General features: G+C 41.8%; 1 protein-coding gene and 1 long non-coding RNA gene across 2 annotated transcripts in view; one reads left to right on the top strand and one right to left on the bottom strand.

Moving 5' to 3' along the window:
- Positions 1–27,751, bottom strand: part of mrnip (MRN complex interacting protein) — a 317,439-nt gene that overhangs the window by 123,490 nt on the left and 166,198 nt on the right. The window lies entirely within an intron of this gene.
- The window catches only part of LOC135250037 (uncharacterized), a 96,752-nt gene continuing 92,855 nt past the window's right edge, over positions 23,855–27,751 (top strand). Inside the window, exon 1 of the long non-coding RNA XR_010328848.1 lies at positions 23,855–24,178. This is a non-coding gene — a long non-coding RNA (uncharacterized LOC135250037). The remainder of the gene's footprint in view (positions 24,179–27,751) is intronic.

The following is a 27,751-nucleotide window of genomic DNA, read 5'->3' as shown; positions in this document are numbered from 1 at the left end:
TTTGCATCTGTGAACTCTTTGCTGGAAATTCATTCATGTTTCTCAAATCCAAATAAAGTACACCCACAATTTACACCGTTCTGCTTTCACCGTTTTGACCGAGTTTAACATTAGCTATCTTGCAAACAAGGCGACAAACCGAGGGTACTGACATTACCCCAGACGGCCATAAAATTAAACTCAAAAATCAGCATTGCACTTTGGTCCAGTAGATAATGTTACCGGTCGTACAGATAATGAAACAAACCAATTCTGGTTTACGCATCATCGCAAATACTGAAAAGAAAGTGTTAGTTAAATATTAATATGGTGTGTTACATGGCCAAAAGTGGATGTTTGATAAAGGTGTCATAGGTTAACAATCGCTCAGAAAATATTTTTTCTGATTTTAAAGGAGCATCTCACACTAATTTTGTGGTTTATGCTATCAACGGTACGATTTCTAAGATCAAAGTTAAGATGAAACATCTTCAACTGCTCATAGGTCAAATTTGGACTAATTTAAACAAGAGCTGCATTGGATTGTTATAAAGAAAGAGTGCAATTTTGGCAACAAACTTATCTGCAAATTACATGTGCAGCTAGACAGGCGGTTTGCTATCTTGAACACTTGGTATTATGAAAATTTGAAAATGCATTTGAGTAATGATACACTACATGGGTTCAGCATGTGTGGCCACATGCAAATGAATTTAAGTTCCCACTAGAACTGCAGATAAACATTTCTTTGGGCAGAGGAAAAGTAGAATATTTGCGTGGTGCTGAGGTTAGATGTTTCGCCTTGCTGGCTAACTAAAACAAAACATTTAAAGTATTGCTTTTGCATCTGTGAACTCTTTGCTGGAAATTCATTCACGTTTCTCAAATCCAAATAAAGTACACCCACAATTTACACCGTTCTGCTTTCACCGTTTTGATCGAGTTTAACATTAGCTATCTTGCAAACAAGGCGACAAACCGAGTGTACTGACATTACCACAGACGGCCCTGAAATTAAACTCAAAAATCAGCATTGCACTTTGGTCCAGTAGATAATCTTACCGGTCGTATAGATAATGACTTCTTCCTGGCAAGTATATTGATTTTCTTTCAGTCAAAACGGTCACACTGATAATGAACACAAATACATGATATCTGATGAATAACATGTTTTCAATGTACAAAAATGCCAAGTTACTGACATATACAAAGCACTGTCTACAAGTCATTAATTCAAATCTAAGCCTGCCATTAAAAGTATTATCTGCCATGTCTGTAATTAACATTGCTTCAAAATAACGCTTAACTGGTTATTTTCATATTTCCGCAAAGGCTGCACTCGTCCTCCCGTAAGTGTTCTTTCTGGTAAAATTCAGGAGGTAGCCACTCCCCCATCCACGTTATAAAAGTCAGAACACTAAAGTCAAATAGTCACAATTACCTGAAAGACAACTTCATCTGAGGATCACCTTTAGCTGACATTCATTTTACCCAGACGGACACCCTGAGCCCACCAGAGACCGGACACATTCGGCAGGTTAGTAACTCATTAGGATTTATGCAGCTCTGTATTTGCATTCTGCAAAAAAAAATTCCTGATAAAAAAATATATATATATATTGGCTTCACACTGTGATAAGAACCCAGTACAGTTTTTTGTTATTTTAATTTAATATTTAATAAGTGTGTAATTCTCCTTAAATGTAATATGATAGTTCAAAAATATAAATGATACTGTATGCAACCACATGCATATAGAGATAGCTCTTCTTCACTACAATGCAGATACATTTAGCAAAGTCTTATACACTAGTATAGAGACAATCATTTCCTAAAAGAGCAAATCAATAATGGCCTTCAACCAGTGTCAATTTTGGCAGCTATTTTAGATTTAGTCTTAGTCTTTAGATGAAAATGCACATTAGTTTTAGTCACATTTAGTCATTTTTATCCTTCTTAGTTTTAGTCGACGAAAACTCAAAACATTTTAGTCTAGTTTTAGTCAACAAAAACTTGTCGCAGGGACTCCCTGCTTTATATTTGACGTTTTACAGGTATTGGAAATTGGATGCAAGTTGTCAGGTTGTATCAAGTATGCTGGAATTTCAAAAGATGTAATATAGTAAGTGGCTGTTACAACTCTTAAAGCAACATTTCACTCTGTTAACACTTATTTGTGTAATATACTTACCTTAGCTGGATATCTGTACACTAGCCTCTCTCTCCCATCAATGTGATGCTGCTGCGCAGTCCTCGCTACTACTAAGCTAAGGATATTGCACAGATAGAAGTGTGGAATGTTGCTTTACTCAAAGTCAAGAAGCGAAACATTCTTTCTTTGCCTATTGTGGTTATATATATTTTCTGAAACTTTGCATAAAACCAAAAGAGGTATGTATTTCTCTCTCATAATAAAATCAACTTGGGTCCAAAAGAGATATGTATTTCTCTCTCATAATAAAACCAACTTAGGTAGTGTTTTTCCAGACACTTGCTTTACAGTTTATAATGTCATTAATTATCATACACTTTTAACTGTTTGATGTACACTGTGTTGTTTTGGTTTAAGTCACTGTGTAAATTTAAAACAAAAAGTGGTAAAGCAGAGTGCTTTAACAATCAGTCTCAGCATCAGATACAGTATGATATCAGCAGTAGCAGAAATTAACCACTTCAACGTTAACCTAACGTTAGCTAACTTATATACTAACTAGTTAACATTAGTTATCATTGACATGAACTTACCGTGGAATAAATAGCAGGGTGATATGCCTTCAGGTGTCACTTCAGGTTGGTTGTATTCTTCCCACCTAATTTGTGGCCGCAGGATATCTCTCCCGTTACTAGTGTGCATTGTGTTTTCCTTTCTGCTGAATTGTAAATAAAGTGTGTCCATATATCAGTTCCCTTTTTTCTACCGAGCCCTTGAACTGGTGTTGAAGCCATCGTATTATCATTAATCACTCGCTAATTTGGTGCTCTCGCTGGCAGGTGTGGCACGTGTGTACTGTGTGTATCATCTGTGTGGAGAGGTAGGATCCGGGCAGCATTCAACCAATGACAAGAATGCACTGCTTTGCTTAGATTTTGCAAGATACCGGTAGATGCATGCACGATTGGAAAAAAGAATTCATGCAATTTCAATATCCGTTAGTCCACCACTAACGTTTTAGTCTTGTCTCGTTAACGAAAATGAAAACAGATTTAGTCGCAGTTTTTATTTTCAAAGATCCATTTTCGAATCGTCAAGGTGTCGTCTTAGTCATGGGAAAAAGGTCGCTGACGCATATTTTTCGTCAACATTTTCGTTAACGAAATTAACACTGCCTTCAACAATGTGTGCAGTACGTATATTGACTGATACAGTTTAGCAGACTAAAAGTTTTATAGCAGAACAGCCTGCCAGCAACTCTGAAATTACATTATGAAATATTTACATTGGAGTAAGCTGAGCTGAGGGCTGAGGTTGGTGTATGTTGCGTGTATGTGTGCGCATGTCCGTGGTCATGTGTGTATGAGAGGAAGTGGGCTATTTAGCTGTTTATTGGCTTACATGTGTAATGTATTGCAATACTGAAGCTTTTGAAATATATCAGAGTTTCAACAAATAATACTCACTAATTGTGTGTATGTTCCCCAGGCGCAATCATGAAGGCCACCTTCTCTCTGCTCTTCCTGATCCTTGCCATCACTTGCACAGTGATTTCACAGGACACACAATACCAAAAATTCACCACTCAGCATTACAAAAAGGGCATGGCGGTAAAAGACTGTAATAAGAAGATGGGTACTATCAACAAAAGTTATTATAGCAACCACTGCAAAGCGGTCAACAGTGTCATTTCTACATCTACCACAAACCTCATAAACGCTGTCTGTGACAAGGCCGGGGAAGCCTACACCATGCCGGATGGCAGAGTTCTTCGCAGATCGACGCAACAATTTCGTGTCATCACCTGCACACGCAAGGGGGGATCAGACCGGCCCCCATGCGAATACACAGGATCCAACAGCATGAGAAACATCGTCATCGACTGCAATGCGGACAAGTTACCTGTGCACTATGAAGAGGGTCATATATTGTAAGTGAAGATACCTCTGATATATGTGCAGTGAAAATGATAAGAGCTATGCTAAAATTAATGCACTCATCTAACTGGAGCTTATAACCAGTTGAAACAATATGCTTCACGGCAATAAAGGCTTTCACTGCAACCTGCTTCTTCTCATATTTTTAAGTCAATACAGTCACTAAATGAACATTACACACAATAAGCATAAACAATACAGTGAGACATATTGACCCATTTCAAACGACGACTGAAGACCCACCTCTTCAGGCTGCACCTCTCCCCATCCCTCCCTTCCCCCCTGTAAATGACTAAACTTAGGGTTGTAACTAGGCAGCTGTTTCATAGGTGACTTAGGCGCATCAACTGTCTTAACGACTACTTATATTTTTTATTTATTTTTATTTTTATTTTTCCATAGATTGCGTTGTTGCCGTTCTCGTTGTTAGTGTTAATCAGTTTAACCATCAGGGTCCAAGTTGAACTATGCGGTTGTTCCCTGTACTTGGACTGGTACTTCTCTCTAGGGGTTTCGTCATACTTGTTCCTGGTTATGGTTATACACTTTGTTGTACGTCGCTCTGGATAAGAGCGTCTGCCAAATGCCTGTAATGTAATGTAATGTAATATTCAGCTAACACATCAAACGCTATTAATAATGTGTTATTTAGAAATATCCCGAGTGAATTTATTTGAAAAATCTTATTATTTGAAAATTCCCAGCAGTTCAGTGTTATTCACATTGTTTGTGACATGCCTCTAATTAGATAGACACCACGTTAAAACAATGAAGAAAACAATTACCTCTATATTTTCTTTTTACCTTTCATGTTCTATATATAATAATCTGATGACCATTAGCAGTGCTTCACAAAGTAATGTCATTGTGTCATCCACATTGCATTTTACACATTAAACTGCTACAACATTTAAAAATTCTTAAAGACCCCCTATTAAACTTTTTGACAAGTTATATGTTATTCCACAAGGTCTACCAAACATATTGATGAGGTTTTACATGGGGGGAAATTTTGCAGTACATGTTTAAAAGATAAATCCTGTGAGTTTCTTACCCTTCGAGCAAAACAGACCATTTTAGATGGGTGTTACATGTTTTTTTTTTTTCCCCAAATGGTAAATGGACTGCATTTATATAGCACTTTTATCCAAAGCGCTTTACAATTGATGCCTCTCATTCGCCAGAGCAGTTAGAGGTTAGGTGTCTTGCTCAAGGACACTTCGACATGCCCAGGGCGGGGTTTGAACCGGCAACCCTCCGACTGCCAGACAATCAGTCTTACCTCCTGAGCTATATCGCCCCTATATATTTTTGACATGCTCTGCATTGATTGGTTAATTGACCAGGCATGACGCAAGTCTCCCTTCCTTCTCCTGTCCACACTCACACTCCAGAAGAGTGAAAAAACATAGCGTCCTTGAATCAACCGGTACCCAAAAGATATTTCTCCAATACTGCAACTGACTTTATACCAGTCAGCAGATGCTCTTATGCAGAAGTGACTTATACAGCTTAGATTCATTCGCACACAAGATATAATTTAAATACACAGTCATCATTGTGGTTGCTATGTATAGTATTTCTATTTGATCCATAAGTAAGAGTGCCCTCTCCCGTCCCAACTACTTTAGTTACAGGGTGACACAGCTATAGGCCAATCCAGTCATGTTTAAAACCCAACACTGTGGCCTCTTCAGGGTCAGGCTATCTCAATTTATTTAATCTCTTTGCCTTCAATTCAAACAAAATAAAAAAAGTTCAACAGGTCTGCAGTGTATGTTTGGTGCTGTGTTTAAAAATAAAGTTTAAAAAATAGCATTGAAGCAACAGTCGCCTCATTCATCTTACAGTATGTTTAACATGAAACTTACCAGTAGGTGGTGCCCAGGAGTGATTGTTGGTTTGTGGTCTTCTTGCTGTTTTCCACTCTTAATATCTAAGAGCGTTGAGGGGTTTAACTGAAATGCACACAAAGGCTGTTCTGTTGTTTTGTTTACACCTCGGAGCAGATAAAAGCCACAAACTCGCTAAGTTCCGATTTCTGTTCTCAAGTCTAATAAATCCTCATGAGAGTAGACTGTATGTAACACTTCCAGAAAATCCTTTCAAGGGCCACTTGCATTTTACACTTGATTCATCTGTACAGCTGAGCATTAAACTATAGCACTGTAGGTTCAGTACCTTGCTACAGCGTTGAGCTGGAGTGCCTGACTTGGTGTTTGACACTGTGACCTTCACACAACAACCAAATTCACCTCATTACTGTTTGCCAACACCCCTAGGATCGAATCGTTTCAGTTTAATTTTTTTCATTTGGCCAATTAAGATATACAATTAGGTTTAGCAATGTTACATTTTCCCTTCTTCTGGCAGTAAACTGCTTGCCATGGAATATAATTACATGATCAGTTCATTACAACAACAGACTTTGAGAAGATAATATAATCACTAACATGTTTTCAATGTACAAAAATGCCAAGTAACTCACACATACAAAACACTGTCTATAAGTCATTAATTCAAATCTAGGCCTGTCATTAAAAGTATTAATATCAAAACTGTGGCAGGTTCCATGAAACAATATTGGCTATCTTAGCTCACACAAAAATAAACAAGCTGTGTTCCAAAGCAATGCTACCCAATGTTTCCTAAATTGTAACTTGGCCCTGGCCTTTTTGATGGTGCATAGGAGAGTTTGTGATTCCAAACTGGAGAAAAAGGAGTGAAAGTGGAGAAAAAGGTAAGGAATACTCTGTTAGCTTCTGTGTCAGCTTTCCCCACACACCTGCGGTTCTTCTTACTTGCCTCCAATCACAAATGATCTCCTTTTAATTTTAACCTGCCTGGAGGCAGCCACGAGCTAATGAAAGAAAATGTGGGATAAAAGTGTTAGTCTTGACAGGGGCAGTAATTTCAACATCACCACAAGACTGGAATTAATGCGGAACCACCGTCATTCACTCAGCCGCACCGCAGCCCCCAGTGACACCTCTGCTGACCGCCCGACCAGCATGCCCCAGCTGCGCATGCCCCGGCTGCGCATGCCCCGGCTGCGCATGCCCCGGCTGCGCATGCCCCGGCTGCGCATGCCCCGGCTGCGCATGCCCCGGCTGCGCATGCCCCGGCTGCGCATGCCCCGGCTGCGCATGCCCCGGCTGCGCATGGCACGCGGTCACAAACAAACGTGCTCCCTGCAGCGACTGCCCCCTACTACTGAACACCTGACCTGCAGCCGCAGCCGCGGGAAAGCACAGCCGTCGTTTAAAAAACAGAAGAGGCAGCTTCTGTAAAACTCTTCGGATAAGATAAAGGATAGGAAGGAGCGGTTAACGTGAAAGACGACACGAAAAAGCGGCAGAGGCCATCACGCTGAGTCTGTTTCCGGCCTGTGTTCCCGTGAGGAGGGAGGTTAATGTTTTTAATTTGGGGTTCGCTCCACGGCTTTGCTTTTGACCGTCGTATCCGGCCGCTCTGCTTTGCTTGGCCAGCAGGTGGCAGCATGTGTCCTCTATTTGAGCAGCAATGAGGCGGCGAGGAGGGCGATCCACAGAGAAGCAGCACGGAGCTCTCTGTCCCCGGCAGTGAGGGACATCTGATGACAAATCCCGTAATCTCTGAGCGAAGCTCGGCAACTCCCGCGCGTGGTCCCGAGGGACGGGCGCCACTGCTCGGACGCCGCGCAGGGAAACGAGGGAAATCTCCGTCACTGCCTCTCGCCGGATCGATTGTGACATAATTCCACTCCCCTTGGCTCTCTGGGTGTTGGGAAAGATCATTTCTGCTGATGGAGAAAGTCGTTAGGCAGCCAAATGGGATGACACTTGCACGTTAATTGTCCTATTTGTCTGAAAGCAACTGCGCAGATTTTTTTTTCCCCTCGTTTTTTGTTCTGTTTTAGCGTTGCTCTCCCAGCTCGCTCCTTGAACCCTGGGTGTTTCCGCCTTGGTTTGTGTGACCGTGTGTTTGCGTTCAGTATGACCGTGTGCCCTACACCGTGACCCCGGCAACAGTGCAATTGACCGTTGCAGTGACTCCGCCCCTCTCCGTCATGCCCAGTGGCTCCACCCCACTGTGGCTCTAATGCAGTCCGAAATGGCCATGTATCAGTATTTTTTTGTTGTTGTTGCAGATTTCTGGGATTTCCAGTAGGTTTCTGGGTAAAATAATCTATGATGGACAGCTGGAAGGCTCGTTTAGGAAATCTGCTTCCTCCTCCTCTCTCTGCCTTACTGTAAAATATCAGTTCACTGCACAGGTTGGATTCTATCCAGGGGATAATAAAATAATAAATGAAGCCATGAATATGTTTATTTAAATTAATCCAGGCACTTTAGAATACTGTCTGAATGCTGTCCACTCACCCCACAGTCTGAACCTTTACCTTGTACAAAGCAGCCAGACCAAAAAACTCTGACTGGGCATTGCTAAGGACTCCTCGCATGCCTTGGCTCAGTGGGTGTGACTTCACTTCCTGTTGGTTCACTCCTCTGCTAGGAACCCACACCTGCTCATCTGTGTCACGCGCTGCCACACACAAGGTTACTAATCGTTTGTCATTATAGCCACAGCTACAACTGTCCCAGAACAGACCCTCCACCGCAGGGGTGGGCATACCCCCATTATCCGCTAACACACAAACACACAGAGTCGGTCGCAGAATCACCTGCGTACTCCACCCGTGCACAACTCCACCATTTGGACTGTTTGTGAAAACAAAGTTGGAGGCAGTTCCAGCACAAAAGCCAGCGAGCCAAAAGCCAGCGAGGTGGAGTGGCTGTTAGGGATATTGCCTTAAAATGAAGGAAATTAAGGTGCTGGCTTTGTGCTTTTGCATCCCAGGTGGTGTCGCAATTCCAAACAAAAAACACCTGTGCAAACTTCTCAGAGCAATCTTCCCCCAAGCAGCAGCACACAACCAACTTTTCTTTTTCTCCAAGGCTGGTAAACGTGGTCGTTACACGTGATGTTTGTGATTACGTACATTCTATATTACGATATTACATTGGTTTTAATATTGATTTTGACATCAAATGTATTTTTACCCCCGAGTCACAGTTAAATATATTATATTGTGAAAGCTCACCCTCTTAAGGCACATTTCTAGTGAATGGATGGGTCCCATGGTCTGGTATCTGAGTCACAGCACAACCACAGTGAGAACTCCAGCTTAAATCAACCTATGCTGGTCAAGATGGATTAAGCTGTGTTTTCCACACTTTTAGCTGATGGACCAGCTGTTCACCAGCTGACCAGCCTATACAGTCAACTAGTCCACTCGTTTTGCCAGCAGCTTACTCTACCAACTTAACCAGCTTTCACCATGCTTTGTCCAGCTGGAGATGAACTTTGACCAGCCTCAGATCAGCTATGGTCAGCTAGAAGTGTCGAAAAAACAGTTTAAATCATCGTAAACCAGTTTAGGAATCCCAGATAGTCTTAGCTGGAATTTTCAGCAGGGTAGCATTGCCCAAGAAGGAGGAGGGTTCAGTCACCCTCATCATTCACTGCAGATCCCTGCTGGTCGATTGGGTTGCCTGCAAGTCCAAGCTGCGTGCGGTGTGTCTTCCGTAAACTCATTGCACAACTCCACTGTGAACCGCCTCAGAAACAGCACTCAGTACTGCGTGTTTCGGAGGAGACCACATGCTTTTCTGCTCTCTCCCGAATCTATAGCGAAGGTTTCAGGACGCTTATGCAGGGTCTTATGCAGAGTTTACAGAGAACGATGTGACTCATAAGAAACATCCAGGGAGTGGCACCCTCTGTGGCCAGATGATGCTCAATTTGTATTAAGAGTCCTGATGTTTGGCAAGAAATCCTCCCCCACACCATTACACCATCTCCACCAGCCTGCACTGTTGACACAAAGAAGGACAGATTCATGGATTCCTGCTGCTGTTTACCCCAAATTCTGACCATACTGTCTGCATGTTGTGACAGAAACCGAGATTCATCAGGTCAGGCAACAGTAGCCTCATCTTCCAGTTCTTAGCACATGGGAGCTGAACCCAGAGTGATCCTCTGCTTCTGCACCCCATCTGCTTCAAGGTTCGACGTGTCTGGCGTTCAGAGACGTCTTTCTGTGCACCACTGTTGTTAACAGTTGTTTTTTGAGCATTTATGGCCTTTCTGCTTTCTCGAACCAGTCACCTCTGACCTTTCTCATCAACACGAGGTCTTCAGACCTGCCCTCAGAGCTGCCTCACACTGGAGGTTTTTTGTTTATTGCACCATTCTCTGTAAACTCAACAGACTGTAGTGTGGGGAAAATGCCAGGAGGGCAGCAGTTTCTGGGATGGTGGAACCCCCACGTCTGGCACAAACAATCACACCATGGTCAAAGTGCTTAGATCACGCATCTCGCCCATTTCTAATGTTTGATCACACAACAACTAAGCCTCTTTCCCATGTCTGCATTGCTTCATATACTGAGTTGCATCCACGTGATTCGCTGTTTGCAGGAGCAGGCTATATGCGTTAAAGAGCCAGTGTACCTAATAAAGTGGCCCGTGAATGTATATACAGGGAAAAAATAAATAAATAATGATGATATCTCCTCTCCCTTCAATAGTCTCTGTTTGCCACGATAGCACATTGCTCTTTTTGGAATAAAGAATTCTTGAATGCTAAATCCGGCATATTGGACGTTGCATTTCATGAAAACAATACAACAGGCTATAGTAGGCACAAAGCATGGCGCTACTTCATATTGTCTGAGCATGCTGGAGCATTTCATTATCAGGAGGTTCACCCCTCGCAGCCCATGATTGAAATAATGTATTTATTTGCTGCCGTGTGCACGGAGACTGCAAAGCATACCCAGACCCTTATAATACTGAGATGTGAGAGCGAGAAGCTGTTTACAAAAAAAAAAAGCAAATTGCTTCCAAGCAGGGCTGGGAGTGAAAATTATTAATGTATGAAGGTTTCCACTGCTGCTACTCTGGCTATTTCTTCTCATTAGTCCAAATATTATTACTTTATTATTATTAGCTGTATTATGCTATCGGTGCTGTAGATGTTAAAGGGCTTGTATTTACACTGGAACAAAATATGATAATATTTGACTTGCTCTTGTCCATGTTCTTCATTCATCACCTTTGAAAGGTTTCTAATGAGTCACCTGAGGTTGTCATCACGCTCAGTGGCGGATGTACAGTTCACAAGCACTCATGGTTTCCCTAAATCAATAGAATTAATGCGCAAGAAAAACAACTTTACTATGCTGTTACATAGAAATTTGTGAAGTATGGCAGAATTTGGCATGAATAAAATTGATAACAAATAAACCGACAGTGAATGAATCAGCAGTGAATGCTGCATGGCTAGCTAGCTGGTTTTGCTCTAATGCCAGTTTGATGATACGAAGGCATCTTCTCACCCTAACTGGCTGGTCCAGGGTTTTCAAGAAATCCATTGTAAACTCAGTAACTGTGGCAACGGCTAGATGTTCCATATTCCATCTTGTCAGCATAGTCATAGGCTCAGAGTGACAGTGGATGAAGTATGTTCCAGAACTGGGGCTGTTTCCTACCACTTTGCTGCAGAATCAGTGAATGGCCATTCTGTTATGCTTGGAAAACTTCTAATTGGGCGCCATTCAAAATGGTGAAGCCCAGTTCCCAAGAATACCAGTAGCCCACTAGCAGCCTGTTGCCTGCATGGCTGTTGGTCTGCCAGCATCGTGCAAATTTGAGCTAAAATTATATGCAATTTGTCAAATCAAGGCAAGGTAGTCAAAATGCTGACAAAAGAAGGGAACATAGACAGTGAATAGTGCTGCCACCAGTAGACCACCAGAGTGGTGATTTTAAAAGTACTGGTGTGCCTACAGCTGCCTCCAATGGTGGTCCAACAGGTGTCTGTTTGCAAGAGTGGTTAGGGGCCAAACACGCCCAGCACACTCAAACCACCCAACACTCACCCATTCACATCCATAGTCCATTCATCCCTCTCTCCCTCCCTCCCTACCGCCCTCCCTCATTCACTCTTTCAGTTCCGCACAGGTGTATCGACATCCCTTCATGATGATACTTCTGGACTTATCCTTGGACTATATGTCAGTGACATTGGAAAAAGTCTGAGATGCAGAGCAGTGATTTTAGAAAAGAAAAAACGGGCACAGCTTTTTTTTACCCCCCACGGCCCATTTCCCCTCCAGGTCCTCTCCCTAATTTAGGGTGGGAGAAATCTATCCTTGAATGTGACAGGTACACCAAACAGTCTGTGTTTCACAGTTTGCTAGCACAGTCCATTGCAGCTACCTCAAGTCAAAGGTGGCACGTACTGCCTCATTTTAGTAAACTCCCAACAGTGTTTTGTAAAGAACCAAAGTAGAAAAGAAAAGTTTCACAGAGAGAACCCTTAAATAAAAAATGTATTGAATGATAAAATCCCAGCTGAGTGAGAAATGTAACTGAGACCGGCCAACAGGTATGTCCGCACCTGGACTATAACCTTTCAGGACAACCAATTCAAAGACAAACACACAGCCACTTGATCCATCATCACTGTCATGCTCTGGAACATTAGGACATCATAAACCCCTGTTACTCAAACCAGGGCCCTCGTAGTCCAAGAACTGCTGGTTTTCCACACCGCCTTTACCTGGGAGTCAGGTGTGAATTACAGTCTAACCAATCAGTAGTAATTAATTGTTAATTTAATTACCTGGGGTAAAATAAAACCAGGGCAGAATTTGGATTTGAGGTCCAGATTTGAGGATCCATGTCATAGACCCATGGGTATAGCAGCAACACCACACTAAAGACAAAAGCTTATGTCTCCCAGCTCAATGAAGGATGAGTGAGACAGTGTTTTTTGTCCCTTTCATTTTACTGTAGAGATGTGACTGACCCATTTACCTGGAAAGAATCTACACTTTAACGTTTATGTTTTTTATTTTTAGGCAATTAAATGCCACTCAACGCAAAAAAACGGTTAGGCAAAAAGAAACGCTGGAAAAAAATTGCATAAAAATCGAATACCTAAATAGCTATGAGAGACCGAAATCTCAAAAACGGTAAATAAATATATTAACATCACAAAACAAGCAGCGAAAATAACAGATAACAATGTGGTAAGATTAACCTCCCTCGCTGTTAGGGGGAAATAATACGACAAAAATGATGGTACTGCACAAGGTAAACTGTGCACTAAAGATGTTTCCGGTAACCTACTTATAAAAAAGAAGCAATTTGACAAACTACATCTCATTTTATCAGGGGAAATAAAAAGGCAGAATACAAAAGGCTATAAAAAGAAATAAAATCTTCCAAACTAAACTTCTATCATTATTTGGCACTAAGCTTTCTGCAAAAAAAGAAAGAAAAAAAAAAGAATAATAATAAAAAAACTGGTTCATCACACTGCCCTGTAAAGACTGGGTCCACAGTGAACAACATAGCGTAGCAGAATAAACAGGAATAAGTCAAGAAAGTATATTTCAAAAGCAAACAGAACTCCCTCCCTATAAGAAAATAAAAGTTTGTCTAATACAGACCCAGTGTTAGGCCTTAATGAACTAATGCTGAAAGAAAAAAATCCCTTTTTCAAAATCAATAACACAGCTAATTTGATCAGGTGTTCTTACATTAATAACACATTCATCTCCTTTTCCCAACATCACCAGGAGTAAATACACTTCCTCAAACAGTTCTTAAATTATTCAACGTCAAATGGAGTAATTACCGCAACTGAGAGTTGCGAGCACTCAAGGGGGCATGCTTATAAGTTTGAGAAAGAACAGACGGATTAACAAAGTAAAAGAAGAAAGGGAATGGGAGCTTTATACCACTTCCTGAACGGTGAACGGCTGTCTGCCCATAGTTCTGCTGTGAAACAGGCCACTGAGTTTCCATACCCCCCCCTGCATCCCCCCCCCCCCCCCGATGAGCTGGCCAAGTTGAAAGAGGTCCATTTAGATTGTTGAGCAGCCAGCCTCTGTGATTCAAAATGCTTCATCCAGATTATACGACACACCAGAGCACTGTTCTAATATGGACACAAAAAAAAACGAGAAGAGGCTTGTTTCTACGCCCGGCCAAGAATGCTCGAATCCATCCGAGCAGTCCAGTCCCGGTCCGCGCTGGCACAGTGATCCAGCAAACAGGAATTTATCACCAGCTAAAAATATTTTCTATTCCGAGCCTTTCTGTATCACAATCAAAGAACACCTGAAAATGCTGCATATGTCACACGCACACTTTTTGGGTTAAGCCACATCATTATTTGTAGACGAGAAGTAGCTTGAAAGAGCACTTGGCTTGTACTTTGCTTGAAGGACAAAATGCACTGCGAGAATATCGTACCGACAGCATTTAAATTAGTAAAATATTTGAAAACAGTGAAGAGACTGTTATACCACACCAGTATATCTTAATACTGAGGCTGTTTCTGTAAGAAACTTTTTTTAAGAAAAGCTTCTTCTTCTTCCTCTTCTTCTCCTTCTTCTTCTTATTATTATTTTAGGCTAACAAATTACCACAATGTTTTCAGTTGCTCTGTCAGTAACGCCACTCACCTAAGTGCTCACATGGCCCAAAGAAGTCATTGGATAACTATGACCAATAGTGTGCTGTTGCTGAGGGGCTGGGGCCCAGTTCTACCATGGACACCCACTTAGGCCCGGCCTGCATCTCCGCTCCCTCTGTGACAGCATGATACCAGCGTGTCTGCTGTTGACTACGCAGACATGCGACAATGGCTCATGTCTCCCAGGTCACTGAAAGATGAGTGAGACAGTGTGTCTTGTCCGTTTCTTTTTAATGTAGAGACGGGACTGACCTATTTGCCTGGAAAAATTTCATGCTTATGTTTTTATTTTCAGATTTATATATTTTTTCTGAATAAATGCCCTCAACGCAAAATTTGATGGGCAAAGAAGGAACGTCGGAAAAGTTTTCTAAAAATGCGATGCCAAAATGAATACCTAAAGAATATGCAGAGGCCGTTGCCTGAAGGAGTCAAGTCTCTACAGCGCTTGCTCCCATTTTAGGAGCATTAGCACCTGAAATTTCACATGTGCTAATTCGGGTAAACATTATTTCGGAGCACATCGACTAACAGGGATGCATTAGCAAGCTCAGAGAGTCCTGAGGAGGCAGCGACGGCAGTGTCTCGGCGAGCGCACGGTCATGTGTAGCGAGAAAGGCAAGCGTCCACAGCTCAGAGCTCTTCCTGTTTTCCCCCTGACCGCCGCTGCAGTGCTGGGAACGCGCAGCAGAGAGGTGGGAGGAAGCAGATCTCGGGTATTGCTTCAGAGGACAGCATGTACTCTGGCTGCGGGGCTCCTGAGCCTGGGAGTGGGTGGCACAGCGGCGTCCAGAGAAATTGGGGAGAAAATTCGGAGGGAATTTTTTATTTAAAAAAAAAGAAAAAAAGGCCTCCATGTTTAACCTAGTAATTGATTGTGTGCAGTGTTAATATATGGTGTGTATGGTCTGAAAGGTGTGTGCATGTGTGTGTGTGTGGGTGTGTATGTGTGTGTGTACGATTTAAACTTAGTAACCCTATATATATATATATATATATATATATATATATATATATATATATATATATATATATATATGGGCGGGGGGCAGCAGAAGGAAAGACACACTCATTTTGTGAGGTCAGTAGTCATATGCATTGCAGTTGCCTTTGGGTCAGCTTCCTGATGATATAAGCTGAAATATTAGAGGTTTGGAGCCTTCATGCCTTAAAATGCCTAACGTGACAGTGGGGAAATGAAAAATCTCTTAACAAGCCTGTCTATGAATTATACATGCTGAGTCTGGATACTCCGGTCGAAGGAAACTGCATAATGTGACTGACAGCCGTCTTTTAAGGAAGACTTTTTTTTCTGAGCTTGACCAGTTTTCTTCTTTAATGCAGTTGTAGCTCTAAGAAGAAGCCTCCAGAGATGCCCAGACATACGTTATCGAAAGGCCGACTCCCATCAGCCCCTTGGAGCCATTTTGTTCTACATTTCATAGGCGTCACTTGCAACAGTCTAACAAATGGATCAATATTATACCTAATAAAGGACCTAAGGTTTGGAAATATTTGCTGTTTTTTACTCAAAAAGAGGTTTGAGGCACTCAGGATCAGGGACCTGGTGCCACAGTACACTCCCGCTACACTGCACACTGATGTAGTTGTATTTTACAGAGTTTACAATAAAGCCATACAGGCATAAAAAAGGCACACTGCGGGTGGGTAATGTGAGAATTTGGTGACAAGAAGACTCTAGCGACCTCTTGCTGAGGGATGACTGAATTGCAGGTGAAAAAACACCCCAGTAACCTGGTGTTTATGATCATAACTCATGGTATTCCAGTAGTGATCATAACCAATTGTACCCCAAAGGTGAGCATAACCTAAGTTACCCCCACATTGATTATAACTCACTGTGCTAAAAAAAAAAAAAAGAACATAACCCTTGGTACTTCAAAGTAAGTATAACCCACTACATCCCATAATAATCATAATAAGTAACTATACACAGCAATCATAGAACCAACAGTGATTTTAACTCACAGAAGGCTTAATACCACCAAACCACCTCCCCCCCACCCCCCACAGATGCCAAGACTAAAATGGATTCACATCCATCTGTAGCATGGAGGACCTCCAACAGGGCAATCTTCAATGCTGATTACAGCTATTACAGCCTCTTGATTGAAGAGAATTAACATCAACAGTTCACCGGAGATAGAGCAGCAGCCCTGTTTGGTTTTCCCAAATAACCCCATCCAGGGTTACATCTCTGCTCTCAGTGCAATGCATTTCGGCACACTCCTAAATGAGCCTATGACCAAAAAAAAAACCAAAACAAAACAATGAGCTCTCTCTGTACAGTCTCCTGGGTGAATGTTTCAGGGGATTTTTGTTGCGGCTCAAAATCTGTATTTTCAAAATGGAGGTGCCATGCCTGACTTCGTTTTGGGCCGGTTTAGCACCCTCATAAGTGGCTGCAGGCCTCTCTCTCTTCTGATGGCCTGTCAATCACAGCATGTATTCTTGTCCCTTCAGCTGGACTCCAGATATGACTGGTTAGCTGCTTGAGTCTGAGCAATAGCGAAGACATCTGAGTGAACAGGCCAGTACCTCTAATTTTAGAAAATGGGAAAGGCTGTGCTGAGTGCCTTGTTGGGGTGCTGTCTGTTCAGGATCATGGTTGGGTACACCCCCATTCTTCACATCTTTTTAGATATGCTGCCTCAGCATATTGCACACTGGGGCTTTTTCCATATTACACCCAGGCCTCTACATAGGCAAGAGTTAATCTCATACCGACATTAACCATTAATACATTAACCTCACTAATGACTGATTCTGGCCTTACCAGGTAAAAGTCATTCTACCAAATCAATGCCCCCTACTGACAGAAGTACACATTGTACACTACTATGTTTTTTGACTGACCAGTACAACATGCTTTGTTATCAAATGTGAGTGCTTAAGGAAATTCTGTAGATCAGAAACTGCAAGTTCTACAGCATGTAAAAGCAAAATGTGTTTCCAGGCACATTACGGCTAATGTTGTCCACAGGTGCAGAAAAGGGTTTCAAATGGGCTCCACCTTAAATTGGGCACAGATTGCATTTGGCAGGGATGTTATACAAAGAGTCATCCTGCATGCCCCCCATGTTTCAAATGGGTGTCGGAGTGCCGGATACAGCTGGTGAGTATCAGACAGGTTCCAACTGTTTTTTTTATTTATTATTATTTGTTCAAAATTTGTGAGCCCTGCAGGGCTTAGCATTTGAAATCCTCCTGCACTTAACCAAAAATGGAGCCAGACCCCTGGCTCTGCATGCAGTGCCAACAAACAAATTGCATGAATATTTCAAAAAAGAAAGAGCCTGTGAATGCAGTGAACCTGGGGCCTCATTAAATCCTTCTTTTATGAAAGGCTTTCAGAGAGATGGTGGAGATAAAACACGCACACACACACACACACACACACACACAAAAACTCTCCTAAAATGACATCCATCACCCGGCCCTGCGTGCTCGTGAAAGTCAGTATTATCTCACAGGAGCACTGACAAGGCAACCCTGCCCACCCTAATTGCAGAAACCATTAGCGATTTCACATTTCCCAGAGTGACAAGGCCACCAGTAATGGCTCCTGACGTTAATTGCTCCTCCTTGTTTTTTGCTCCGGACTGTCAGATAGTGATTTAAAGCTTAAATCACAAAAGGCAAAAGACAAAAGAGAGAGAACCTCGCGATATAATAACACTGTAAAAATAGCTGCTGCTGTGCATTGCGAGGCCAGACTCCCACTAATCACCCCTGAAAGCGACTGTCATATTCTATCAAGCCTTCAGCCGGTGAGTCTGAGATACCGGGTGCATTCTGACGTCTTGTTTGCTTTAAGTGTGTCTGTCTAATGGCGTCCCAGGGGTGGCCAAACGGAGGGGGGAGGCCAGAGGAAAAGCTCAATTGTCTGTCGAAAAAAAAAAAAAAAAAGGCTAATACATTCACCGCTGTCTTTCGGGGTGCCCCTGTAAACCGATATTTTGGTCGGTGGTACAGCAAGGTGTGCGCTTCTTCATACAAAACCACATTTGCTCTAGTGTCACACAACCTTTTGTCGTTCAATTTATTCCGAAAAAATCGCTTTGTGGCGCTTGTGGACATGCACTGCAGAATAGCATAAAAATACAAAATGAAAAACAAATTTGAAATGGGCACTTGTGTGGAAGTGCGTCCGTCCGCATGGTAATACAAAGGATAGAAAAGGAAAACGGATAGCAGTTCTTCAGAAACACCTGCTCGTACGGAACCAGAAATCTTACCCGAGACATTTAAACAATGTTTACCTTTAATTTTGTCTCCCAGTTAAATGTTATTTAATTAATTAATTTGATTTTAATGATTCTCAAACTCATCAAAATGCCATGCCCTTGCATTCAATCGCGAGTCAGAGTTAAGAAACGACAACCGAGTCCTGGCCTTAGTCCAGAATGCTTGGGTGGCAACATAAATAAAAATCCAAATTACGACTTAAACACCCACACGACCGTCCATCCATGTGTCGTGAGGTCTGAGCACTGAAGGAAGATGGCCATTGTTAAATCAGCCACCCCCGCTCCTGTCCGCAAACACAGCTAACCCATAAGCCCCTGTGATACCGCGCATTGCTCTGACAGAGATCCACATTTTCCAGAGGCGTTTGGAGAGACACTTGTCAAGGCAGCTGAAATGAAGACATCATCAAATCATCATTACTTTCCCTCACAGTGTAACAAAATCACATCTTATTCGTCAAACTGGATATTTGCCATAAATGTGCTGTCAGAAATATTCCTCCCCCTCGCATTTTTATGTGGGCAAAATAATATTTATGTAATGTCTCAGACTCACCGCAACCCACAGAAAGGTACTTTTTGACACTCATTGGAGAGATTTAAGGACATTTCTGCTAATTACGACATATTGTAATGAAGACTTGATTCGTTTGACTTCATATTTGGTAATGGGAGAATAATGGTGCATGATGGGTAAGTGAATGGTGTGTTTAGTTAATTGTTTTAAAATGGTGTCACTGCCTTGCTTTATACCATTAGCATGCTAATTGACTAGCTAATGAAGCCTTTGACAATGGGCTGTTTGGAGCTGAAGGACATTAATCCAGTCTTTTCAAACCTCCCCCGCCCTCCCGACATCCCTCTTGCTCCAGAGAGCATTTCAGGCTGCTGCCTTCAGCCTGTACTAAAAGTATAGCCCCTCTCCAGGCACTGTTATACCCTGTCAGCCTTCACTTCAATATATTTAAGTACAGCGTTGACCAGGTTGTTTTTCGGGAGTGGCAGCGTAGGGAAATGGGTGTGTACCTTGGGAGGTTGTAAGTTGTATTCCCAGGTGGGGCACTGCTGTTGTAGCCTACACCGGGGCTTGAAATGCTACTGTAAATATCCAGTTTCATTAATTAATTGTATGTAAAGAATGTAACCCATTCTTACATCAATTAATATTTAAATATTTTACTGTGTGCCATAAATACTTGAACATGCTTCATAATAATTTCTGTATCTGTTTCCATCTTAAGTTATGACGACACAGATGAAGATAGTCAGGGCCAGCTCTAGGCAAGAACTTGGCCTGAAGATAGTCATGGTGTTGATTTGAATGTAAACTTAGGAACGGCCAATCACAGGAAGACCATGAAGCCCCACAACTGAAGATTGTCAGATGATTAGATTGAGTGCCATAAACATACACTGTATGAACAGCCTAGTCATTTATTTTTTAACATGCCAAAGCAGTTTGGCACCAGATTCAATCTATACCCGCAATGGACTTAACATTACCACTGAGTTACACATTTAAGCCAGGGTAACTTTAACTTTATCCCAGTAATGTTATAGACACTTAAATATATTAAGAAATGCTTCAAAAATAAAGAATACAACTAAACATTTTTCTTGCTTAAAGAAAATGAACAAGCTGTAATGAGATTGAATAGACAAGTATCCTGACATATTAGCCCACTCTATGACCTTGTGTCTGTTGGTCTAATAATGAAATCAATTACCTCAGCTTGGAAATATGAAATGGCGTAGAACCTCTTTTCAGTGCTGTAAAAATTCTGTTAATTTCTATAAAAAGTTATGGGGGCTTTCTTTATTTTCTCCCTTCACTGCTGTGTTGGAATTTGTCTTGCGTCATTTGTTAAACTCCCTGCATATTCATGACTTCTGAATTCAAAATGTTGATGAAAAGCATTTTGAATGCGATCACTTCAATGTGGTACTTAATAACAGGATGAAAAATAGACAGTTGTGAAAAAGAAAGAACTGACATTCATCACGCATTTATCACTGATCATTACTTACATTGTGCACATTTTCTAGCCTGGCTTTATATCTCACGTACTTTAACTGTTTTTGAATTAAACTCTCCAAAACTGTACTAAACTAAATGAACTTGCTATCTCCCTCCCACAGAATGTCACTCATAACCTTCTCACGCGCTTTCCAAAATTAAGCCTTTCACAAAGCTTCCCTCCTGGCCCTAACTCACACTCTGCTTCATAACACCCTCAGACACCTTCCCTAGCAACCCTCTCAAACACCTTCCCTAGCAACCCTCTCACACACCTTCCCTAGCAACCCTCTCACACACCTTTCCTAGCAACCCTCTCACACACCTTCCCTAGTAACCCTCCCACCCACCTTCCCTAGTAAACCTCTCACACACCTCCCCTAGTAACCCTCTCAGAAACCTTCCCTCATAACCCTCTCACACACCTTCCCTAGCAACCCTCTCACACACCTTCCCTAGCAACCCTCACACACCTTCCCTAGCAACCCTCTCACACACCTTCCCTCATAACCCTCTCCCACACCTTCCCTAGTAACCCTCTCACACACCTTCCCTAGCAACCCTCTCACACACCTTCCCTAGTAACCCTCTCACACACATTCCCTAGTAACCCTCTCCCACACCTTCTCTAGTAACCCTCTCACACACATTCCCTAGTAACCCTCTCACACACCTTCCCTAGCAACCCTCTCACACACCTTCCCTAGTAACCCTCTCACACACCTTCCCTAGTAACCCTCTCACACACCTTCCCTCATAACCCTCTCACACACCTTCCCTAGTAACCCTTATCCTTAAGTATATAAATTAAGTTTTAGAAAATTTTGTCTGATAAGGAGAAGGGTATATTGTTACTGTCTACCAATTCCAATAGATGTCAGACGTGCTGGTCCAATTTTGGGCCATGCAAAAAAAAACAAAAACTTTCCTCCCAGCCCAGCCCTGTTGCTAGCAGACTGAGCGAACAAAGATGTGTATTAAGACAAAGGCTGTCTAGTCGTTAGTTCTGATATCACCGATTCTCTAAAACGCAAAAGGAGAGCAGCCCACAGTTGGCATCAAATAGCTCTTGAAGTAAGGGGGCACACGTAACTGTGTGAGGCACCACCAATTAAAAAAGACACACTTTCTTTTCAAATGGCCCAGTCACTGCAAGCCATCGGCCAATTATGGCCAGGAATTCAGAAGCAGGGCACTAATTGGCTATGTTTCACTAGGGTTTGGCCTTGGTTTCCTGGAGTTACCGCTACATCAGCTCCGCCCAATCGCACGACAGGCTCAGTCTTGCTACAAGCTGCTCTCAGTGAAGAGCATTCCGCCATTCAAAATGGTTTCTCCTGCGGTGGAGTGCAAGGAGTCGCAGGCAGTTAGCAAACCGCTTCTAATTTGCAGGAGAGTTCACTGGAGAAGTGGCTCGGCCGCGCTGCTTCTGCTGTGGGTGCGGATGCTGTAACAGCGGCCCGATAAAAAGTATTCCAACTCGGGCAGAAAAAAAGAGAAAAGTGGGGGGGGGGGGGGGTGACTGGGTAGCGTCTACTGTGGGCCACACACCAAGAAGCCTACCGCACGCTGTCAGGATAATGACATGTTGTATTAACACATATTAGCCTGTGTACAGTATGCTTCTTTCGCCACTGTTTTATTTATTAATTAATTTTTTTACTAGTCCTACAGACTTTGAATTCAACTTCCTCCGTCTGGTGCCTTGTACATTCCTTACTTCTTTAGCAGTTCTTGGCATTTTTCGAAATCACTTGAAACACCTGATCATTCCATCATGTTAGACGGACTGTTATTTTTGCAGTATGTCACAGTGCTTAAGGAGATGTGCTTACAGCCCACAAGTTACGGATTTGTGGTTGGGGTGCTATTGTTATTGCCATAAGCAATGTGTATTTTAATTGCTCCAGTAAAATATGCCTAGCTATATGAATAATTGATATATGTGTTAAATTGTAAGTGATGGAGAAGTAAGTCATTTTTTGTGCTTGGTAGACACTTAGCCTTACTTCTGTCTACCCCCCCCCCCAAAAAAAACCAAAAAAAAACAAAAAACTGAAATGAAGATGTATTTCATTTTCACTTTTCGGCACAATAATTACGCAAAAGCTGATTGGAATAATTTTAGGAGTTCCTAAGTGAACAGTTTTCCCTTTAAAGCTGCAGATTGCTGGGTGAAAAGAACAAAAATAAAAAAGAAGTGATATCTTTGCCAGGTGTGTACAATTTCAATGTTAATCAGGGAATCTGAGTGTATATTCAAATGAGCATTTAGACATTCAAACTACATCTAAAACTTTCAGGTGAGGATTAGGGAAAAACTTTTCTTCAAATCTCATATTTAGAAGCTGATATTAGATGCATAATCAACCTATAAGGTGTTTTTACAAGGGAGGTTGAGTGACAGAAGCAATACTTCCTTGTCATGAAAGAGCTTTTGTTTTCTCAAATATTTTTTTTTCTGAGCTAATATCTTTAAATTATGTGCATATCAACTGACATTCCTACAAAAAAAAATTAATAAAAGTTTTTAAAAAGTAATTAAAGTTTCCTACAACAGTACATTCTACCTTATTTCATGTACACAGGAAACCTAATTCACCTCCATGAAACACATTCTATCCAGACAGTTATTAAATATATTTATCATTATCTAATTTATTTTTTCCTGATATCAACTGCATTTGTGAAACAACACCTATCTATTCACTAAAGACCAAATGTATCTCCTGTATGTCCCACACCCTAAATTCTTAAACCCCCACTTACTACACAGATGTAATCCACTTAGAAAAAAAGGTTAACCTTTTGTATCGAATACACGGGGTTAATTTTCCCCCAATGTGTTTTTTATACTGATGGTTTGATACCCAAATGTCATGTTTATTTTCTGTAGGCTACTCCTATTGGTTAGTTGTTGTGATTCGCTTCTTTTTAAATTTTGACCTTTTACGTGATTGGCTGCGCATTTTTAGTTTGTTGCATTACGTTTTAAATTGACGTCTGTGTTGGCGGGTTAAAAAAAAATCGATTTTTTTTTTTTTTGCGAAGTTAGGGCCGTCGAGAGTTAGTGAGGGAAGGGAACGTTGCCGGGACTTAACAGCTAGCAAATACACGGATGAATTTATACAATTCCAAGGACGCGGAATTTTGTTTGGAAAGGCTGCGCTCCAACCCTGGAGAGAACCTACGAAGGGGATCGATCTCGGCGTTTCTCAAAGGATTATCTCCTTCGCGGGAATCTCCATTTTCTTCCTCACCAATTCTCTACAGAGCTTTGAAGGAAGCCGTGAGTACATTAACCACATGAGCTCCAACGCCATGTGGAAATTTTTTAATTTCTAGATGTGTGGGACGTATCTGTATTATGCGAGTGTTTTTTTCATTAACACTGAAGGCTGCGTTAAGTAAAAGATATAGTACACTATATAATAACTTGTTGCTGTAGAGTTGCTCAGCAAACTCAACATCTGCAGTAGCTACGTTGCTGGGCCAGGCCTCTAGATATAGGAGTCTTAACCAGAGTGCAGTTTGGATGTAGCTGTATCTTTTCCATCCGGGTAAGAATTAAATGTAAATACTAGTTAAAAGTGTACTCTTTAACTGGTTCAGAGTTCTGTGAGGCAGGTGTTACAGAGAGAATACAATAATGACAATTATGGCGAACCGTAGGCAGGTTATTTTAGACCAGGACTGCCTAACCCTGTTCCTAGAGATCTACGGTCATGTAGGTTTTCATACAGGGTCAGCTGACCCGATTATGCTACTTACAGCTAAACAATATCTCGAGCTGTTAAATGTGGCATGCTTTGCTAGGGGTTGGATTGATAACCTACAGGATGGTATGTTTCCAGGAAAAGGGTTGGGCAGCACTGTTTTAGACTACGCTGACATGGTTGTTGATTTTTTTTTTCCTGAAAAGATTAAGTGCTTTAGAACTAAAATCCGTTAATATGCCTCATATCAGTTGAGGGGATGATCCTGCCAGCCAAAGCACATTCCAGAACATCCTTTCCACCTCTCTCGCTCCCGTTGTTTATGCAACGTTTTCTGGCTCCGTTTACACACATTTGTCAGATTAAAATAAAGTAGTTGTCTGATGCAAGCCATTAAAGTATTACTGATATGCATCAGTATTGCAACTAAATGATTTAAAATATATATATATATATATATATAATATGAAATTTTATATATAATATATATATATATATATAATAAATATGTATAGATATATATAATAAATATGTATAAACACACACACATATTTATGAAATTTATATATTCATAGATGTACCTGCGGCAGTGTAGTTCAGTGTTTAGGGAACTGGGCTGGTTCAGTTCCCCAGGTAAGAACCTGCTGTTGCCTTTGATCAAGGTGTGCTGCTTAACCTGAATTGCTTTGGTATATAGTATATAAATGAGTCCTATGTAACAATGTAAACGCTGTGCAAATCACTCTGGATTGGATTGGATTGCTAAATGCCTGAAATTAAAAGAATGGAATTAACCTAGTGTCATGTCTGATGCCCAAAATGGTGAATGTATTCCACCTCTGCTGAACCGTTGAGTTCTGGGTTTTGTGAGTGGTTCACTCCCCTGGCAGATCAGTTAAATTTTTTTATGCCAGGAAATCCACATCTCAAAAGCCATGTTTCTTTTTTTTTTAAATGGAGAATTTCTGTATAAACTGCACTGTTTTACTAAGCTAGCCAACTTGAAGGAAAGCATCATTTGGGAACAGTAAAGCAAACCTCTCATGCTAGCAAGCTAGTCCTGGCAGAGGGGGGAGGGGGGGATCTCAGTTGGCACGGCAACCCCCACCTGAGCGATCATCATCCACTTCAAGTGCGTGTTGGTTCCTTCAGTATGTCTGTACCAGCTGTGTATTCTGCGAAAAAATACCGGCAAACGATGTCATAAAGGGTCAAATACGCCCCGAAGCGCGCACACACACAAGCTGTGATGTCATATCCTGACTCCATTTATGTACTTAATCGCATTCAGTGCAAAAGGCATCTTAAATGCTACGGGCATGTTCATGTCTGAAGCCTTGAACATCGTTCTCGACTCCGCTGTTGTTGTGCTGTCGGAATATTTTAAAGGTCCTTTTGACATGTCACTGCGGAGTGCAGTTTAGTGCTGCCGTCAGCCTGCCAAAAGACATGCAACAGTGGCCATTTAGCGGTAGAAGTCTGTAAAAAACAGCCAGCAGCGACACCGTGCAGTCATGCAAGGCTTCTCTCCAAACCACCTGAGAATTGTACCTAAGATTGTACCTAAGCTGCTGCTAATTTGTGAAAACCAATTTAACAGCAAGTGCACAAACAAATTGTAACCAGAGGAGTGGAAAAAACCTTCTGAAAGTTTTTGCATGAACCTCAAAGTCCCCACTACCCGCACCAACAGACCCCCCATGCCCGTCAGCCATCCAACTAACCCCCCCAATCCCCCCCCAACCCCCCCCCAGCAGCACCTGCACAGGCCTGTGCTAGAGGCATTTGTTCTGGTTGTCAAATCAGGGAAAAGATTTTGTAAATCCCGTATTAATAGAGGCGAGCCCATTTGCATGTGTTCTGAATAGCAGCCTGAAATGTCAAATTTGGATTGAATATCAAATAGGAGCCTTAGCCCTGCATTTATCCTGCTCTTCGTCCTCCTCCTTCATCTCCTCCTCCTCCTCCTCTTCCTCCTTCTTCCTGTTCTTGCGCTTGTTTCTTGTCCTTGATTTTCATCTTCTTCCACAATTTTGAAGTCAGGCAACTCTGAAACAGGCCCCTGTTCCGAATGCGGGTTCCATCCCCCTGTTAATCTGTTTCTTAAACCGACAGTGTGCGCTCGGCGAACCGCTGCTCCTCCCCCCCCCCGCTGTCTGCCCCAGGAGGGCTGAGGGGACGGGCCGGGGGATTGGTTTGATTGGCACGCGGACCAGACGTCAACGACCCGCCACAGCCCTTTCGCGATGGTTTCAGATTGGGGGGGGCGTGGTGTCCTCGGAGCACCCATCTAGGCTTTTACTTGCCATTTAGTCTGCCCCCCCTGAAACGATGTATTCCAATTTACATGCGCTGGTGTCTGACAGCTACCGAATTACGCTCCCTCTTATTTATGTGCCTCCTCCTCCTCTGCCAGCGACCCGTTTGCTATTAGTGCTGTAACCTCCACGATCCCTGCTAGATTACTGAGAAACAGGGAATTTTTCATTCTGAGAAGGAAAAAAAAAAAAAAAAAAAACATCAACTAAACACTTCTCACATTAAAAAGGAACTTTCCTAATGTGAAATAGCCACAAATCCTCGACTCGATGTTCTTCACGGTTGACATTTAGGTTTCTTCTGTCACGGTTTCTGCTCAGGGCGAATTTCAAATTTGCATCGCAATTAATTTTTCAGACGGTTAATTGAAATGGTTATCATCTGACACCGCTGTGCATTCTGGGGAGTCCATGAATTTTTAAATGTGGAGGAATAATAACATCCTTTCTGAAACATCTTTGATTCCTTGAGGGTTTTTTGTAAGACATGCCATTGATGGCAGTAAGCAAAGTTCATCTGTGGGTGAAATTGAGATATTTTAGTTTCCCAAATATTATCCTCGACATGTAGCAGGGTGTACCCTGTTAAATGGTTCTTTAAATTTATTAATAACTGTCCCATGATCAACACTAGGTCTTACTGTTGAAAATTGCAGCAAAAAAGAAAAACGATAGTTCTGTATTTTATTGGTGGAGAAGAGGGGAAAGGGATTTATTTATAAAATATATATTTTAGTATGAAACAATTTTCTCAAGCTGGCCACTGGTACATCTACAACAATACTACTACTAGTACTACTACTACAACTACTACTACAACTAATAATA

The sequence above is a fragment of the Anguilla rostrata genome, chromosome 3 (assembly GCF_018555375.3).
Source record: "Anguilla rostrata isolate EN2019 chromosome 3, ASM1855537v3, whole genome shotgun sequence".
Classification (NCBI taxonomy): Eukaryota; Metazoa; Chordata; class Actinopteri; order Anguilliformes; family Anguillidae; genus Anguilla; species Anguilla rostrata.
The sequence above is the reverse complement of the archived record's forward strand: the minus strand, read 5'-3'. Positions and strand labels throughout refer to the sequence as shown.